Here is a 14,172-nt window from a genome sequence, read left to right as displayed (position 1 = left end):
AACTCACAGAGATCCGCCTGCCTCTGCCTCCCGAGTGCTGGGGTTAAAGGCGTGCGCCACCACCGCCCGGCTCTGGGATTTTTCTTATTGGTGAATTTGCCTCCCACTGTTATGAAACCAGTAGGGCCGACATTCTTAATGCTGCACTTGCATCAGAGCTTAGAAAAGAAATAGCCACATAGTGTGTGCTCATTCAAAATCTGCTGAAGAAATGAATGAAGGAGATCCTGAGACCTAATCTTCTAAGACAATAGTCAAGCTAGTCAAGATCAATTTCCTCATCACTCAAATTTATGTCCTTGTTTTAGCTGTGAAAATCTTGTTTAAAGGTGAATTATTCTTTTGTACAACTAAATTCAGTTACTTGGATATAACTATTAGCTCCCATCCTTTGTCAACTAGAAAGATCCTGTTTCTGAAATGTGACATATGAGAGGAGAATATTTATAACAAGACATGCAGTAGGTACCAAATATCAATTGTCTAGGCATCAAATAAATTACATAGTAGAAGCATTTTTTTCTATGCACAAACATTTTTCTACTGCAGATAACACACAGTATAGTAACTCCAGGGTGATCTGTGCCTATGCTTGAGAAGTAGCTTTATGATACTTTTTGGAGGATGCTCTCAACGTGTGTCTTCTTAACTTGGATTTATGCTAAGCCCAAGAGGTTTGAGAAGCCTGCTGTATAGTTTATATTCCTCTTCTTTTCTTCTTTGATTGCTTAGATCTGTGACACTTCACTTTCTTAAAATAAAATAGTAATCAGTTTGTGCTTGGCTTTTCTGGAGGATGGAGCCTGACTAGATGCTTGAAGATACTGTCATGTGAGTGATTACAGTGCTCTCTTTCCTCAGCTCAATCTAACTCAGTTCTCAAGGCTGGCTCTCTCAACATTTCCTTCCCAATTAACCATCACCAAATGTGGACTCGCTAATTCACCGCTATTCAGCCAGAGGAAGTTTTTATATTTTATGTTATCCATAGGCAAAATTATTAAGCACTTTTCATAGTAAGCGCTTTTATATTAGTTAACTCATTTGATTCTAATGTTGTGCTGTTATTTTGATCATTTTATCGATGAGAAGCTGCTATACAGGGCAGTTTAAGTAATCTAGACACGGCTAAATGGCTAGTGAGTGCTGAGCTTGGCCTCTAAACATGGCTGGCTAATCCCAGGCCCCTTGCTTTCAGCTCCCACACTGCCTTCTTTTTGGTAAACACTCAGAATTTTCTATTTGCTCTTATAAACCATTATTACTGCAGCCAATTTCACAAATTAGCAAACCATAACTAATATCTTCTCCAGGAAGGGAATGTCCCTCCCTTTCGGAGTTTCTATTATTACATTCTTTCAAATTTTCCACCATCCTGGTCAAAACCAAGACTTCGTCTACACTGAGCTTGAGTGTGTAGACAAATGATGTGGGTTTTTTTTTTTTTCTGCGCATTATAAATCTCCTACTGTGGCATTGACACACCTTAGCTTCTTTGGTTCCTACAGTGCGATCATTAATTGTGATTCTGGGAATTTATTTGTCCTATAATTCATAGCACAGTTGAACAGCTTTAGATATTGCCCAAAGTGCTGATGAATCGTGTCTCATGTGTGTAAGGGAGAGATGAGAGAGGACAGCGCTGAAGAAGAGATGAGAAAACACATGGAAGGTATTTGACATGGAACCTAATATTAAAACAGGTGGGAGAGATATAGGCTGTTAACAGTGGTTGTTAACCTGCCCTGAAAGGAGCCTGAGGTTAACCTGGCATGGCTCAAGCCTCAGGAGCCTGTACAATGTCCTGAGAAACACTACTTTTCTTCCTAAGAATTTCCAGGCTCCCGTTCGTCACTTTTGGAGTAACCATCCATTTTAATAACCCATTCTGTAATTTTGTGCAGAGTTTAATGTCAGGCTCGCTGATCTACACACAGAGCACTCACACTTTCATTTCTTTTAAAATGTGCTTTGTGATTACTCCCTGCTTCTCTCTCCAGCTCCATCTCCTCTTTTCCACCCCGTCTCTGCCTCCGTCCCCAAACTCCCAGCACCCTTCTGCCTTGCTAACTCATTGCCTGGCTCCCCCACCCTGTGAGGGTGGCCATCTCAGCGAGAGCACTCCATGTTCTCTTCCCCCACCTATTGACACCCATTCCCTCTTGAGCTTGTTTGTTCTGCCCTCTCCAGCCTGGGGATCATTGTCTTTGACGCAGGAGCTAGGCAGTGTGGCAACAGAGTCACCCTGCTTTGTTTTTGTCGTCTGTTATCGCCATCTGTCTCAAGCAGAGGGCCTCCCCCTTCCTGCTTGCTCTTCTTGCTCATGAATGTAACTTTTAAAATCCTTCTTTACCCTTGTGATTTTATACAAGCCTTGGCTCAATAAGTCATATGTCTTAGATTATTCTTAAACACTCATGAAAACATGTTAAATTCACCCTTGATTACCTATTCTTCTTTATGTTTTCCATTCCTTTTAAAAACAATCATGCCTTCAAATATTTCTAAACTAATATTCTAAATGGTCTCTCCACGAACTATGATCTAAGACCCAGATTTAAAAGTTCAAGCACAATATGCCACCCTGAAGAAGTTCAACGTATGTCTATTTTAACATTTCCTGCCGTCCCGTCTCTTTAAGTGCAATAAGGAAGTCAGCTGTTTCCCTTCTTTTGTTTGTTTTGCTTTTTTCTTGCCCTTAAACTAAAATCTACACCATCAGCTCCCCTTGTTTGCAGATCTGTGGGCTTGAATGGGGGCCTAAATACACAAGCCTTACAGACTTTCTCACCCTCGTTATCATGTGAACCGATCCTTAAAATAAACCTGTCATAGCCAATAAATTCCACATTAAGATTGATAGTTATATTTTATGTATATTTCCCTAGCCTCAAAAATTAGGTTAATTATTAAATGTGAGATAAGTAGATGATGTTGATATGCATCCCAGCCATGGGGACAGTAGTGACTAAACGGACACCGAGCATCCCAGAGCAGCACTGACAGTGCTTCCTGAAGGATTGCTTATAGATTGTGGAAGAAGAATCCGGGATTCTGAAACCTTCCTTTCTTTTAAGGAGTTAGGTAGATGGTAAATCTGGTTTTTGAGAAATGAAAGGGTCTGAAATAGCCAATTTTAAAAGGGAGTTACTAATTCTGACTGGTCAGTTTCATGTGAGGGCAAATTTACTAGATATTCAAAGTGAAAAGGGGGATATTATATGGAAGTTTGGCTCCATATAACTGTAGGCAGTTGAATTATGACTCATTCTTCTTGCAGGGGCAGCTTCTGGGGGAAGCCCCACCCCAAAGGTTCAGGACCTCCCCTGGCTGGCCATATAAGTTTGAGTTAGCTGCCAAGGCTGGCCTGGGACCCATTGAAATGGTCCAAATGAGATCATAGTGGGGCAAGAGAGCCAAAGAGAGTGGCCTCTGTCATCAAGACACTTAGAGGTCGGGGGAGAAGGTTAGGGAATCGGAGGTGAAGTAGCTTCAAAGGCTGCAAACATCCGAGATTCAGGAAACCACATCACCAGTGGGGTGAAGGGACCAGTCAAAGAGCACAGGGTATCAATTGTTAAGCCTTCAGTGAGATGATCTCAGAGAAGCAGCCTTTCGCTTTCTCAAGATGAGATCATTGGTGAGATAAGGCCCTCTCTATCAGTGAGGTCAGAAGGAATTCCTACCAGGGTGATTTTGAGATCACAATAGGTAAAGAAGTGGAGACAGTAAGTACGCCAGGGTCCCATTATTTCTACAAGGGACAGCAGAGGGGTCAAAGGTAGCTGAAATATTACATCAAAGGGACACAGTTATCTGTCCCCCTGTTCTCTGGGTTGTCTCAGTGGGTAATTTAAAGCATGTTTCAGTTTGGATGGATCCAACAAAGTGGAATTGATAATGTTATAGAAAAAGAAAACATGATAGTAAAAGTTCCTTATAAAAGATAGGAGGCGGTAGGTGGAGAGGCAGAACTAGGAAAGGAACAATGACCCTTCCGGTGCTTGTAATCATGCAGGCAAAAAGAGACTAATGAGGTTTTGATTGCTTAATGAAGTCGTATATATTAGTGTGGAACCAGACTAGAGAAAGGCAAGGAAGAGGACACTGGCAATATGAAATAATCCTGTTTAGGTTTAGCACGAGCATCTTCATCTGCTTTTGTGGGCTGTGCTTCCAATGGCAATTTAATTTTCATAGCTTTCATGAAAATTTCATTCACTTGATTTATCTCACATGAGTGATGCTGTAGAGAGAGAAAACCTATCCCTAGACTGGGCAGTCTGATCTCTCTTCAGGGAGAAGGGAATCTCTGGCCCACAGAGAAAAAGCTTCTTGGGCCGGACAACTAATTTTGCCTGGCTTTTTTTTTTTTTTTTCCCTGACCATATTGGTTAGATGTCAGGAACCATGAGTAAGGTGATATTTACAGAGCAGCTGGATTTGACCAGACCAGGCCTGAGGCCTGGGACGATCCTCAGCTTTTCCCACTGTTAAACTGAGGGGAATTGACCGAGAATTTATGAAGCGTTCTGTGTCAACGCTTTCAGGACCCTGGGATCTAAGTGCATCCATGCAGTCACAGTGTTTGGATGCGGAAAACCTTGCCACAATCTCACATTTGAATTGTAATTAGTTTAGATTATACCTTTTTGTTGTTGTTGTTGTTCTGACTTTTCCTCTATCCCATTTCCCTTAAAGACATTGTACCAGACGCCTTTGAGGTCTGACTAAAGGGAAGCCATGTTAGAGATAATTTTACCTTGGGTCCAGTAGAATGTTCTTAGGCTGTTCACAGTCACATCTGTAGGCAGTTAAGGCTCATCCTTCTTGCAGTGGCTGCTTCTGGGGGAAGCCCCACCCCCAAGGTTCGGGACCTTCCCTGGCTGTCTTGCAATAATAACACAACGAGTCTCACTTAGTATTGTCTAGAGAGGACAAACGCTAGCAATCGAACATTCCCGAAGTAAATCCAAGAGTGATTCTTCCAGTCCTGAAATAGATAATGCCGGTTCAAAATGGGTTTCTGTATATTCAGTACTGTGAGATATATAGCGGTGGGCATTCCATACTTTTTAGATGGAAATTATATGGCATGGAACTTATCGAAATTGTTTTAACAGAAGTTGAGAGCTGCACCACCAGAGAGCATGTGTGATGTCACAAATCTTATACATGCCAAATCCCAGTGGTAAAATCACAAATGTTGATAACCGGGCCAGCATGAATTCTGAGTCATTTCTCCAGTCTTCATTTACTGAAGGAACTTGCAAGATCATTGTCATATAAATGGCAAAATCAATTTTACTGCCAAAACATTTAAAGCAGTTGATTGATTAAAAATAGTGTGCTTTTTTTTTTTTCATTTGAGGATTTGGTAATGTTTATAGTATTTGGCAGCTTTGAGAAAATCGTAATTTATTGTGGTTTCTTTTCTCATTCGAAAGAAAAACTTCATCTAATTCGGTATGAGTAATTTTGAGTTTCTTTCTTTAAAATGATCGTACAAAACCTGGATTCAGTCCTACTTCTCACTGTCTTTTACATGCCTATCTGATCTATGAAAAAACTGTACTTTCAACCTCAAAATATACGTTAAATATTTCCTGTTCTCCCCATCTCTACTGTCATCACTGTTGTGGCAACTGATTTTGCCTCTCTGTCCTGAAAAAAAAATATCTAATTTCATGTAGCCAAGTTGGTTGCTTTTTCTCTATGTTTTCAAGACTTTACTGCCTTACTTTGAAAATTTTGAGGGTTTTTTTTTAAGGTTTTTAATTTTCTCATGATATTTTTATCTTATAATTTTTGTTAATTTTTATCTCTATAGTCAGGATAATAAGCATTTGTGTTCATTTAGGTAACTAGCCAGTAATGTTACTATCATGTAAGAGGAGGAATTTTTTTCCATCAAATCAAAATGTCACACTTTATCATTTTATTTCATTTTTAATCAACTATGTTTTACTATTATTAAGTAATATTTTAACGAGAGTAGAAAATAGTATTTTCATATCTGGAAAGGTCCATCCTTGATAATAATTTCTAGGTGGAAATTAATTGCATATATTCTTCCATAAATATTTAAAAATAATTTGATCATTTTGGGGAGAAACAAACCTCTGGTGGAATTCTAATTAGAAGTACAATAAATTTATGTATTAATGTAAGAAACCCATCTTTCCAGGTCACAGGTCTTGTTTTATGTCTTTCAATAAAATGCTATCATTTTCTTCATTTAGATCTAATTCCTGCCTTTTATTTTTGAGTCAAATTTGAAGCGTTTTTTTTTTTTTTTTTTAATCCTGGCCATGTCCACAGATACTGGTCAGGTGCATACCAGGAACGCCCAGAGTATGTTCTAATTTCTGTCTTCTTGTCTTATTTCCAGTAATTTTTCCTTTTTCTTATACTTATGATGGGGTATTTTCCTGTTCCAATTTCAGTTACGTAATATTAATAGGAAGAAAAGCTATTAACTTCATATCTGTCTTGTCTTATGAACAAATTCTCTTATTAACTGAAAAAGATTTTGAGTAGTTAATCTTGTATATTCTAAGTATATTATCATACAAACTTCATGTCAAGATGAAATTGTTTCTCATTTTTTATATTTAAGCTGTTTTTTTTATTTTTGGCTCTTATAATCTACACAGCTTTTTAAAGAATAGTGATAATATCAGGAACCCCTGACTTATTACTTATGAAATAAAAATTAGTTGCCAAATAGAATGTAATTGCTAGGTTTAGGTAGAGAGAAACTTTTAAAATCTTACTTAGATGGTTCTAGGTAATGAATCATGCCTTCCTGAATTCATATTTTGGTTATGTAACCTCCATATTTCTATATTGGAGACAGGGCCTTTAAGGGGATGGTTAGAGTTAAATGCATTTAGAGAGTGGGTCAGTCAGTGTCCAGCGGGACTTCACACCAAAGCTCTCTTCTTCTCCTCCATGTATGTATGACTCAGACGGAGGGTGACCACGTGGATGTCAGGAGGGGACCCTCACCAGGGTCTAACGATGCTGCTGCCCTGATCTCAGGTTTCCAGCTTTCAGAAAATGACAGATTGAGCTTGATATTAAAGCCACCCAGGCTACAGTAGAACTGACTAATGCAGTCACCCTCCTACAACCGAGAGTTTGTTGGTAAACTCAGTCCTACAAAACCATAAACGATGGCACAATCATGACATTGCTATCCAGCCCAGAGCTTCTCAACCCTGTTGATTGGCAATGACTAATGACATTTTTGCTTGTCATAGGTAGGACGAACGGAAGTAGGGAGGGAGGAGAGGTGTGTCAACTGGTAGTTAACAGCAAAGGCCATTTGTACCATTGAAAATCCCACAGTGGGGAGACAGTTCTTCATGATAAATATGTGACCCCAATGTTAGTAGTGCTAAAGTTGAGAAGCTTGGCTTCACGGAACCCTGAAAACTCTTACAATGGGAGCATGAGTATGAAATATGCTTTAAAAGTTCATGTGCTGAAGACTTGGTCCACGATGAAGTGGGGCTTAGAGGAATTGTGCTGTGGGTGCTATGATCTCACTGATGAATTCATCCAGTGGTCGGTTTATAATCTGATGGGATGCTGGAAAGTGATGGACACTTACAAGGCTGGATCTACTTCAGGATATGGCTCCTTGGGAGCATACCTTTTCGGGTACAGCTTGCCTTGTCTTTCTGCTCCATGATCACCATGAACTGAGCAGTTTTCCTCTGCCATCCTCCCTACCACCTCTGTCATATCACAGGCACTGAAGCGGGGGGAGGGGGGGCGCACGATCATAGATGAAAACCTCTGAAATGGAAAATACTCTCCTTCTTTAAGGGGATTGTCTCAGTGCTTTTTTTTTTTCTTTACAGTAACAGAATAACAGAAGCTTCCCGGCACAGGAAAGGGAGCTCTGAACCTAACTGAAGAAAATCTGTGTGAGAAGAAGGTGGGCCTAGCCAGGCTGAGAAGAGCAAGGAGCCGGCTCTTGTTGCCCTGCAGCTGGGAGGGGCAGTGCCAGCTCTGCTAGATTTGGACTGGGGTCACTGTCGAGCTGGAGGTGTCCAGACTTGTCAGCCTCACAGCAGGGACCACAGGTGAAACAGACTGGACAGAGAAAGGAAGCAATTTCTCCATAGCAGTGAGTGGACTCCCCCAAACCACCTCTTCCTCTGGCTCCTAAAACTGGGAGTTTTCTTTTATTCCCAGTCTTCCTGGATTTGTTTAGGAATAGGTGATGAATTTTTATCAAACGACTCAAGGATAATCATTGATATAGTCAGTATGATTTACTTGCTCTAACCATTGTCTGTTGCATTGTCTTGATAGATGCCGTCCCTCCAAAGAGAAAAATCTCTCTTGCTCACTTGCACTTCTGCTCTGTGTGTGTATATATATGTGTGTATGTGCACTTGTGCTTGTGTGTGTATGTATGGTATGTATGTATGTGTGTGTTTGTGTGTGTGTGTGTGTGTGTGTGTGTGTGCATACACTGCTTATTGTAACCGGGCCTTGAGCAAACGTAATGTAACTGCCACAGAGTTTTACTCCCAGCCCCAGAGGTTTTGGTTTGATATCTTTCATCATGTTTGGCAGTAGAATAATTCTTCTGTACACTATGTGAATATAGGTCACTATGGTTGGTTTACCAAACAAGCAGACTGGCCAATCAATGAACAGGATAAAGTTAGGTGGGAAAGCTAAACTGAAAATAATGGGATAAGGAAGGGCAGAGTCAGGGGAGTTGCCAGCCAGATGGAGAATGAATCAGGCACACAAAATGGAGTAGAGGTAAAAGCCATGAGCCTTGGGGCAGCACATAGATTATTAGAAATGGGCTGACTTGTAAGAGCTAGTTAGTAATGAGCCTGAGCTATTGACCAATCATATACAATTTATATTAAGTCTCCAAGTCAGTTATTTGGGAAGAGGCTGGTGGTTATTTGGGAGCAGGTGGTTGGGACAGGAAAACTCTGCCAACAATGTTTTTATAAGGCAATTCTAAACTCAGTTGGAAGGTCTTTATGATATTATCTAGATGAGAATTTATGAACCAAAAGCAAATATATACTCATTGGTGGTGAGAAAGAAGTCATTTCTAACATTATTCTTGTAGACTCATCTTAACCATTGTGATTTTTTTCATACTTGTAGAGTCTGTCAGGGTCATTTTTGTTTTGTAATAGCTTTTGAATTGGTTTTGCCTCCTCCTGTGTATAATCTAGTGGCTAAGCTACTTAAATATGAAGTTAAATTATGCCACTAGTTCTCTTAAACCTAATGAAAACATAAAATGCAACCTCTTTAACTGTGTCTAAAAGGAGCCTAACAGTCTGTGCTGCTCACTGCAGCTCAGTGTTTCCTTCAACACTTTATCTTAGACATGTGGAGAGACTGCCCAAGCCTCAGGTACAGGGGACATTCCCTGTGCTGTCCCTTCAAGCTTTTCTTGCTTCAGAGCTTGGGTTCCAAAATTTGCACATAGGAATCATTCCCTGACTGCCCTATCCAGATGATTTCTCCGACACCTCTGCTATTCAAGGTAGAGACATTCTCTTCCAGCTGTCAGAGAGGCTTCAGATAGAAGCCAGAAGCCAAGCTAACATATTTTCCTCTCAAGGTAAAAATCTGGTTGATCGTTCAAGAGAATTGTCTACTCTTCTCATCTTTGTCAAGAATACATGGCTTCTGTTTGGAGCTGTGAACCCCCAGATCCTGAATTTCTTGTAAACAACTTGTTTTCCCCTGATCTGAGTGCCTACAGCTGCTCTGAGCACGAGAGCTTCAGGAGTTCCTAATGGCAGGGGAATGGTTTCTGGTGTGTTTGGCTGGGGCGTGTATATCCCTATATAAGCTGCCCCTGGACACAATAAAGGGGGCATTCTTGGGGCATTTCTGTTTTAAGGATGATCTGTGTCTCTGACTGTGAGTCTTTGTGTTTCAATCTCCAGCCCCTTGCCCAGTTCATGAACTGTATGGCAGCGCAGCCCCTTGCCCGGTTCATGAACTGTATGGCAGTGCATAGAGCGCAGACAGGCGTGATGCGCTGCAGCTTCAGAGCCCAAAGAGTAGAATATAATATGAAATTAATTTCCTAAAAATAATAGATTTATGCCACTGTGAATTTCTATCTTTCTTTATATTCTCCAAAAACCATTATTTATATTTAATTAATTAATTATCAAATATTCTGTAAAAGAATATTTTAGAATTATAGCCACATAAAGATTAGTATGCATACAACAATACTAATGTTGAAAAATGAAGAAAAGAGAAATTATATATAAATTTTTATCAAGGTATCAACTACTTAAAAAATGTTTAATCTCTCCAAATGGCTTGCTGAGAAATACTATTTGGCAGGATAATTCTCAATCTGGCTTATGTTGCCTGTCATAATTTTACGAAGCCCATCATTTTAACATTTTTGAACATTTTCCCAAAGATATTTAACGATAGCTTTCTCTTTCTAAAAAATCCAGTCAATAGAATAAATGTAAAAGGACCAGTAAAATAACGCTGAGAAAATTAAATCATGGTTGATGAAAATTCAATGCAAGCACGGTGGAGAAACGAATCCATTTGCCATTACTAAGGGATGATAAGTCCTTTGAGAAAATAATTCCTTTCCTGAGAGTGCATGGGAGTCTTATCAAATGAAGTGAGTGTCTGCCTCTGCCCACTACTTACAGAACTTTAAAATAGAAGTCATCCTGGACATCAAACTGTCAAACACAAATGTCAAGTCCCAAATAAGTGACGGGGCAGACGGTACAGGGGCTGTTTCTGGGGGTGCATTATCAGTGGAGGTAGCATTTGTTAACAGCCCTACAATTGAACATTAACACTTTGAGGTTCCCTGGGGGAGAATGATGAAGATATTGATGCTGGAGAAGGCAATACTTTGGCTTTGAAATGATGAGCTCGGCATCTTAGTGATCATCAGAGGAGGAAGAGCTAGCTACAACAGATGCTGCCCTACTAACTCACAACCATGCTGGGGGGAGCTGTCAAGTTGTTCTTCCAAAAATATCAAGGAAGATGGGAGAAAAGCAAATGTTTTTGCTATCAAGACAGAGACATTTGGTCGGAGCAATAAAATAGGCTTAAATGCCAGGAAAAAAAAATAATAAAGAAAATGTGGAATGAGTAACTTCCAAAGTTATGGAAATAATTTGACTGTGTCTTACTACATGATAAAAATTGACAGGATTCCTAAGCATGTACAGATGGAAGGAAGCGCTATGCTAACGGAACAGAACGGAACAGCTCGCAGAACAGAGACATGGTTAGGGGCCCAGAATAGCCCCGGCTGTAGCCAGGAATTCTGTCTGTTACAAAACAATGTCATTGTATATAAAATGTGTATGCTTGTGGCTAGTTTCGCCACAGTGGTGACTAGTTGAGTGTAAGCAGTACCCATTCCCTCAGAGTAAATGTGTCACATATGTGAATGAGGGCTGAATTAGATTTGGGTATGATCTATGAATATAGCGTCCTATCCCTTCATTGTTAATGGAACTCTGGATAAAAGAACAAATCCTATATATTAAGTAAAGTTAACATAATATTTTTTTTAAATATTTATTTATTTATTAGGTATACATTATTCTGTTTGCTTGTATGCCTGCAGGCCAGAAGAGGGCACCAGACCTCATTACAAATGGCTGTGAGCCACCATGTGGTTGCTGGGAATTGAACTCAGGACCTTTGGAAGAGCAGGCAATGCTCTTAACCACTGAGCCATCTCTCCAGCCCAACATATTATATTTTAAAAAGGCATTCACACTTTTTCTCTTGTCATATAAATGAATCCCATTCTCTTTGGTTAAAAATATAGTGATTAAAATTGTAAAACGTATGACCATAAGTCCACAAAATGCGTATCATAAGATTTCTTAACATGAAATTTAACCAGCTCGAGCAGTGTGTTGATGAAATGGACTAGACAGGATGGAGGAAGCTGGGAAGGAAATGGGAAAAGTAGGGTCTCTAGATTAACGGTGTTGCGGAATGGCCTGGGATGTAGTCTGGCCAGCCTGGGCTGAATGCGATTTCCTTAACTGGGAGCTGTGTGACAAAGCACAAGCTTCTCACTCAAACATTCAGTTTTGTTATGAATTTAGGCTAGTGGAGCAGCATAGGAGATGGCTAAAGGAGAATGAAACACTGCCTACAGCTGGTGGGGGTGCACAGGTTCAGTAAACATCCAGGGCATCACAGAGGTTGGTATTTAAGTCATTTCCTAACAGCTATTATTTGATTTTTTTTTGTGTGTGTGTGTAGGCTTTTGACTGCATCTATGTATTGCACCATGTGAGAACCTGGGGCTCACAGAGGCTCCAAGTGGGCATCAGAATCTCTGAAGCTGGAGTTAGTGATGGTTGTGAGCTACCATGTGGGTTGAATCGAACCCAGATCCTCTGCAAGAGCCCCAGGTGCTCTTAACTTGGAGTCATCTCTCCAGCCCCACCACCAGCTTGCTGTATGTGATCGCACATCACTCTGACACACGTGATTCCTTGACTTTCTATAGATTGGTATTTGCAGAAGCTCAAGTATTACTAATGCCTGCCTGCTCTCCTCAGACTCCCGAGTGACGGCCTATAGTTTGAGACATTAGAAGAACTCTGGACCAGGCTGCTGAAGTGGCTGAGCATGCTCCAGTGCTTGCAGAGGCACCTGACAGCCTGAGGCAGATCCCTGGGATTCATTTGCTGGGAGGGAATCAGTTCCTGAGTCCTACAAGTTCTCCTCTTACCACTACACATGTATGTACACACATACACATGCGCACACACATTAAATAAGTAGATAAATAAAATCTAAAAAATGTAAAAGTTCTTCATGCAACTCTTAACATACAGCAGAATTTAGGAACCACAGCCTTGTGGCAACCACATGAGCTAAGAATGAGCATATTCATTAAGGAGTTCAGGATATAGAACTAAAAGATTAGTTTACTCAAGATGACATGATTAATGATTGACCTGCATAAAACGGTCTTGATGTAGTTGCTTATGAAAATTATACAACTGAGTTATGAAGTAGCATGTAGATTTAATGCTGGCTTTTATTTAAAAATTAGTCATATGGTTAAAGACCATAAATAGGTTTATGAAATATATTTGTCAAAATTTTTAAATAGTATTAAAAGTTTTTTTGATAATGTGAGGACATTTCTAAATGTTTCTGTGTGAGTACATATATTGCATTTTTAATAAGAGGGAGAAAGCATAAATGTTGTTATTTCTTTTAAAAATCAGAAATCTTAGGAATAAATAAGTTTGTAAAGTCAAGAATGATACTTAACTAGAGACCTGAAGAAGACTCATATGGAAATATGGACAATGTGGAGGATCTATGATTCAGAGTCCTGGGGACTAGGTGTCTGATCTTCTAGCAACACTTATTAGTTTGAGAATTACTCAAGGATTTATATCAATGACAAGGTAATAAAAACTGTTCAGTCTTTCTTATGCTCTGATGTCTCAAATCAGATACTTTCGACTTGCTTTGTCAAATTGACTTAGTCCGGAGTAGGTCATGACTTGAACACTTTCATAACTTTTAATTAAGCTCTTATATCTGTCCATCTGTAGTACAATGTTGCCTGTGTTTGTCTGCAATAGTGTTGACAAGGCTCTACGATGCTTAAAACTAACCCTGGCTGGGCTGGAGGAAATGGCTGAGTGAGTGAAGGGCCTACTGCTCAAGCGTGACGACCTGAGCTTGCACCTCCAACACCCACTTAAAAGTCAAGCATGGTGGCCCATGCTTATGATCCAGATGTTAAAGAGGCAGAGACATGAGGGTCTCTGGGCTTACTGCCCAGGCTTCCAGCTTCCAGCCATTCTAGTCAAATTGGCAAACTCCAGGTTCAGTAGGAGATTTGGTTTCAAACAATAAGGTGGAGAGGGTTTGAAGAGAGCAACCAATATTGATTTCTGGCCTCTACAAGCATAGGTGTGAACATACACACATACCACAACACACACACACACACACACACACACACACAGAGAGAGAGAGAGAAAAAGAGAGAGAGAGAGAGAGAGAGAGAGAGAGAGAGAGAGAGTCCCATCCACTACTGAATGAAAGTTTAAGTGTCTTAGGTGAGTGCTCCAAGCATTAACCCCTGCTTATCTGCCTCGCTTTTTCACCTGTCCCTTT

This window comes from Microtus ochrogaster, chromosome 8, assembly GCF_000317375.1.
Source record: "Microtus ochrogaster isolate Prairie Vole_2 chromosome 8, MicOch1.0, whole genome shotgun sequence".
Lineage (NCBI taxonomy): Eukaryota > Metazoa > Chordata > Mammalia > Rodentia > Cricetidae > Microtus > Microtus ochrogaster.
The sequence above is the reverse complement of the archived record's forward strand: the minus strand, read 5'-3'. Positions refer to the sequence as shown.